Below are 5,902 nucleotides of genomic sequence, written 5' to 3' on the forward strand. Positions count from 1 at the left end.
GATTCCTTGGCCTGGTCTGGGGTCCGGCTCGCTACGCCGGGACTCTGGGCCGAGTGGCGCTCGCGCGATCATGCGTAGTCCTGTATTCGCTCGACGTTTATGGAGCACTCGGTCCCAGGCGCTGTTTTCAGAGCAGGGGCCGCAGCACGAACAAGTCTGAGGTCCCTGCTCCGCGGAAGACACGGTAGACAAAGAGTTGCAGTAGCAAGGCAGCGCTTCCTGGTGCTGTGCCTTACACGAAGAGAGCTAAAACACGCGATCACGATGAGAAGCCTCTTCCCGGGGAAGCAGCATCTGAGATGAGAGGTCTGGGCGGAGGGGCCCGCAGTGCAAAGGCCCTGAGGTAGTCAGGAACTTCATATGTTTGTAGCTGGAGCTGAAGAGGCTGGAGTACAGATGAAGTCAGGGAGCATGATGAGAGGCCCTTGTAAACCCTGTATGGGCTTTGGCTTTTATTTGGGGTTCACTGGGGAGCCGTGGGAGGATTTGCACATGAGAGCAACATGATCTGCTTTGGCTTTTTCTTTTTTTCCAGACAGGCTCTCCCTATGTAGTTTGAACTCACTGTGTAGCCCAAGCTGCCCTCGAGCTCACAGTGATCCTCCTGCCTCAGCCTCCTGAGTACTAAGATTACATGCATGCCTGCCTTGGCTTTTGAAGAAGCAGGAGTAGGAGTACAAGTACGAGTTTGAGCAGCTCCTGGCTCATTAGGGTGAGCAGCAGACCAGATGGGGAAGGCTGAGGGAGAAGCAGGCTCAGGGTGCCGCTCTGAAGGCAGAGGCCTGAGCTCTCCCCAGAGTCCTGCTCCTGCTTTGCCTGCTCCCTCTTTCCTGCATTCCCTCCACCCAGGTCTCTTCCACCCCTTTGAGAGCTTCCTTCCCCACTGCTGGCCTTTGCTGGCCTTGGGGAGCTTTGATAATTCAGTCTGGTGTGGAAAGGATGAGAGCTCTCACTCCAGGGGTGCTTGAAGCTATCAGGCAGTGCTGGTCTTTGGAAGTCAAAGCAGACCCTGGGCTCTACAGTCCGTCTCTGCAAAGCTGGTGGTGCTCGCTGGGAATGTGAACTTACATGTGGTCCAGGCACAGCTCTGGGTGATGTCGCCCGACCTGGGCGACACCCTGAGCCCCGCTTTTGAAGAGTTCCCAGGCTGAGGTTGTCTGGCTTGGGGTGTGCACGTCTGGGGGGGGGCACTGGGATCCCAGGGGCCGTGAGCCTAGAGGAGCTGAGCTGGAGCTGAGACTCAGGAAGTGCAGGGTTGGGCAGCTGAGAGAGGGGATTTCTCCAGCTCAGGCTTCCTGAGTTCTGCTGGGGCCAGAGAAGAGTCAGGCCCTCCCTGCCCTCCGGAGGCTGTCGGAGGCTGTCAGAGGCTGTCTGCAGGCAGCACAGCCAGAGGCCCAGGGAAGGAAGCCCAAGGCCAGAGTGGGAGTGCACAGGTCTCCTCGGGGTGTGTGGACAGAGCTGCACTGTGATCACTCCATTGTGCCTGTCGAACCCCTCGTCTGTCCCAGCGGGTTCTTCTAGGTGCAGGAACTGTTTGAGTTCACAGGCAAACCCCTGCCCCATGGAGCTGCAGACCAGTGGGGAGGGAGATGAGTGAGCAGCGGTCCTTGAGCATGCGTGGTTTGGGATCCTGGGAGCTCGTTCTGTACTCATTATTTATTACTGAGGTTTGGACCCAGGGCCTTCATACTGAACTACATCTCCAGCCCCATTTTTCATTGTATTGTGAGACACAGGGTCTCACCAAGTTGCCCGGATGGGACGGGAACTCAAGATTGTCCTGCTTCGGCCTCCCAAGTGCTGGGGTGATAGCCCAGCAGACCTCTTTTTACAACACAGTTTCACCTCTGGCCCCAGAATTCCCAGTTTGGTCCTAGGTGTGCCTTCCAATGAGCATTCCCAATACGTTCCGCCTGCAGCTCTAGCTGCTTGCCCAGGGACTGCAGTTTGAGAACTCTGACAAGGGTGCAGTGCACCAGGCAGTGATAATTGATAGCAGAACAGCAGAAAGTAAGGTGGGGAGCCCCAGGAAGGGGCGGCCCTGCACCTGTAAACAGCCTTGCTAGGAAAGCTGGCACATGAGCAGAGGCTGAAAGGAACAGCCAGGGGATGTCTGGGTTGTCTTCAGCTTGTGCAAAAGTCCTGAGGTAGGACTGTGTTTAGGGAGCATCGAGGCCAGGAGAGAGGGCAGAGTGGCTCAGAACTTGGGGTTAGATGGTGCAGGGCCTTTGGGGCCATGGGAGGACTTGACTTGGCTTTGCCTGAGAAATGGGGCAGGAACAGGCTTTGAGTGGAGGTTGGACGGATGGTCTGACCTGTTTGTACAGAATCCCTCTGGCTGCTGTGGCGAGGGAGATGGGGAGCCCACTGATGCTTCTGGGCCCCTGCGCCGGGCCCTGGCAGAGGCTCCCTGGGACCTCAGTGAGCTGCCCTGTGCTGAGCTCATGATCCAGCAGGGGGAGACTATGAGCAACCTGGCTGTGGAGCCGCAGGGCCGGGAACTCTTAGCCTGAATGGTGTAATGTATGAGAGCGAGAGAAATTGGGATGACTCCAAGGGTGCTGGGCTTGGGGAACTGTGGAATGTGCAGAGCAGTTTGGGTAGCTCGGCTTTGGGTGTGCAGGGTGCCTGAAGGGACGCTGTTCCCCTGGGGAGACTGAGGGGTGCTCAGTGGGGAGCCCGTGTGCAGGGCTGGCCTGCTGTGGGAGCCCCGGGCTCCATCCCTGAACGGGTACCGGCTGGGCAGCACTGTCAGGCGGGTGAGATGGGGCCGGGGCCTCGTGAGAAGGAGGTCCCCGAAAACAGGTGCCTGTCAGGCCTGGGGCCGCTGGTGGGTACTGCTGAAGGGCCCCAAGAGGCGGGCAGGAGAGAGGCCCCGACGCAGAAGGCCTGGCCTTCCCCACGCTGGTCACCTGGCGATAGGGGACCGTGGCGCATCCTGCACGGTGGGGAGCTGTGCAGGCGCTAGGGACAGGGACAGTGGCCACCGGAGGGTCCTGTGGCACGGCTGGGGTGGGCTGGGACCCGGGACCTCACTCACGCCAGCCAAGGGCCCCGCTGCGAGCCCCTCCCCGGCCCCGGCCGAATCCACCCCCTCGGAGCTGTGGCCAGACGGTGCTTTCCCTCACTGCGCCGGCCCTGCCTCTTCCTCCCCGGCGTAGCACCCCTGGCGGTGGGGGCCCTGGTTTGAGCCCCAGCACCACACACATGCAAAAGCAGTGTATCTGTTGTGGTACCGCCTTATAAGAACCAGTCCCTTCTATGCGTTTCCGTCTCTGGTTGCCACTTTGAGTGGTTTGTAATTTAGGGACCTTGTAAGATGAGCTTGGCGAACGGCTGTGTCCCTCTCGTCCCACCCCTTTTTCTGTCTTCCTGAACTAGGTATTCGACCGTTGTCATCCACACAGTTGGCTTCTGAAAACTTGAGCAGGGGTCTCCTAAGAGCAGGGCACCAGCCTGCGTCGGTGCCGTGTAACCACCAGTCAGGCACTGGCAAGGCCTGGACTCACTGCTGCGGGGTAGGCAGTCCATTTCCCGGTCTGCCGGTCCGTCAGGGACACCCTTCAGAGCCACTTCCGCCCGGGAAGTGACAGCTTTTTCTCTTCCTCTGTGACTGTGACAGATTTAAAGATTCCAGACCAGTAGTTGCCAACCTTCCCTGTGAGTTTGTTGGATGATATTTCAGGGACTAGAGTAATGGGGACACTTTCCTCAACATCCTTAACTTTTTGTTTCTTTTTACTTTTTCTTTTTTTTTATGTTACTGGAGATGAAACTCAGACCTTGTGCTTATGAGGCAGGTGCAGTGCCACTGAGCTAAATCCCCAGCAAAACATAAAACTCTCCTGCGCCATTGCGTGCCTTGCTTTTTCTGCTGGACACTGCCTCTTTGAGAGCCTGCACTGTCACCCACAAAACTTCCTCATTCCTTTATACGACTGCGTAGTATTCCACTGAGTGGGATTAATGTACTTTATTTAAACCGTCTCCTGGTGGAGGGCATTTAGGTGGTTTCCAGTCTTTTGGGATTTCAAACAATGCTGCCGGAAACTACCTTGTAAATGCGGCATTTTCCCGTGATAGTATATCTGCAGTATAAATCCCTAGATACCAAATGGCAGCCTTCAGACCATGTTTAACTGGAGTGTAATTTGCATGTAATGAGATGCACAAGGCCTCAAGGGTGCAGTTCGGTTCTCAGGGTGTTTATTATGTCACCCCAGGAAACCCCCTCAAGCCCCTTCCCCATCAGCCCCTCCCACCCTGGGAGCCCCACAAGCCAGGTTCCAGAGCACTGTGTAGATGGCACACACCGTGGGTTTTCCTCTCGTGCGGAGGTGAGGTGAACCTGTGCGCGTGTGCGTGGTACTGGGGACGGAGCCAGGGGTTCTCTCCCACTCACTTGGCTGCGTCCCCAGCCCTTTTGTTCTATTTCTTGAGACAGGGTCTCGCTCTGTAGTTCAAGCTGGCCTGGAACTTGCAGTCCTCCTGCCTCAGCCTCCCGGTGCTGGGCTGACAGGTGTGTCACCAGCCCAGTAAAATGAACCATTTGAAAGTGAACAACTCTGGTCAGTATGTTCGCTGTGTGGTACAACTGTCGCCTCTGTAGTTTCAGAACAGTCCACCACCCAAAGAAAACCCATGTCCATCAAGCAGTTGCTTCTCCTTCCCTCAGTCCCAGCATCTTATGTCTGGCTTAGTATTTTGCAGTGCATGGGACTGAACCCAGGGCTTTCTCTCTGAGCCGCATTCCCAGCCCTTTTGTATTTTTATTTTGAGATGGGGGACTTGCTAAATAAGTAGCCCAGGGTGGGCTCCAACTGGCGCTCCTCCTCCGTCAGCTCGTCTCTTCGTTAGCCTAAGCCAGTGGTGGAAACCCTGTGGCACAGGTGTGCGGGAGGCTGTTTGTTGCCATTGAAAGTTCTGAAAGGTTCGCCGTCACTGGTCTAGGCCAAGCTCTCCAACAGGGACCCCAGAGAGACCGGGTGGCGAGGGGAGGTGCACACAGGTGAGCTCGCCCAGCCTGGCCCTCGGAGGTGTGTGCTGCTCAGGCCCTGCTTCATGGGCTCACCCTGTAGATTTTATGATTTGTGCACGTGCCTGCCTTCTCCCTGCACACACACCTATGTCACGTGCATCACAGCTGCCTCCTCGAGTGTGTGTCGCCTTAGAACGTGCGCTTCCTGAACCACAGGCAGTCGCGGACTGGGGCAAGCCTAACCTGAATACAGTCCTGTCACTCAGAGTGCCTCACTGAAAGAACGCCCTGCCTGCTTTGTTATTGGCTGCACTTAAGGAAACAACTGGCTGTTCAGCCTCTCCGTGGCTGGAGCTCTGCTTTGTCAGCACGGTGGCTCCTGGGTTGGCTGAGGTCCCCACAGAGGGCATGGGAGGGAACAGCCGGAAATCGGGACGTGCACTCGATCCGTCCTTGTCCCTAGTCCACATTACATGTCCCGTGTCGGCTTCAGGCCGTGTCCTTGTCCCTGAGAGCGCCATCTGGAGCATTGTGATCCACCACATATCCTCCTGACTGCACCAGAGGGGAATGGGGAGGCCTCGCCCCACCGATGTGCAAAGCCCCTGAGGCCCCTCTGAGGGGTCCAGCCCTGTTTGCCTGAGCCCTGGCGGGTGTCAGGCCCTGCCGGGCACGGGCGTAGGAACTGGTCTGAGGGCTTCCCAGCTGCCCACTGAGGGAGGCTGGGCAGTGAGGGCATTGGGACGGAGGTCAATGGGAAGTGGGTGTGCCGGGGCGGCACGAGGGCCCCTGTGCCAGCCTCCTGAGCACCAGGTGCCCACCGGTGTACAGGTTGAGGAGACCGGGAAAGAGGGTCTGGTCAGAGCCCCCTGGAGCCCCGATCTGCCCACAGGATGGATGGCAAGCGGCGGCGGGGCCCAGGGC

This window comes from Fukomys damarensis, unplaced genomic scaffold (assembly GCF_012274545.1).
Source record: "Fukomys damarensis isolate Sample0158 unplaced genomic scaffold, DMR_v1.0_HiC HiC_scaffold_19, whole genome shotgun sequence".
In the NCBI taxonomy this organism is placed as follows: domain Eukaryota; kingdom Metazoa; phylum Chordata; class Mammalia; order Rodentia; family Bathyergidae; genus Fukomys; species Fukomys damarensis.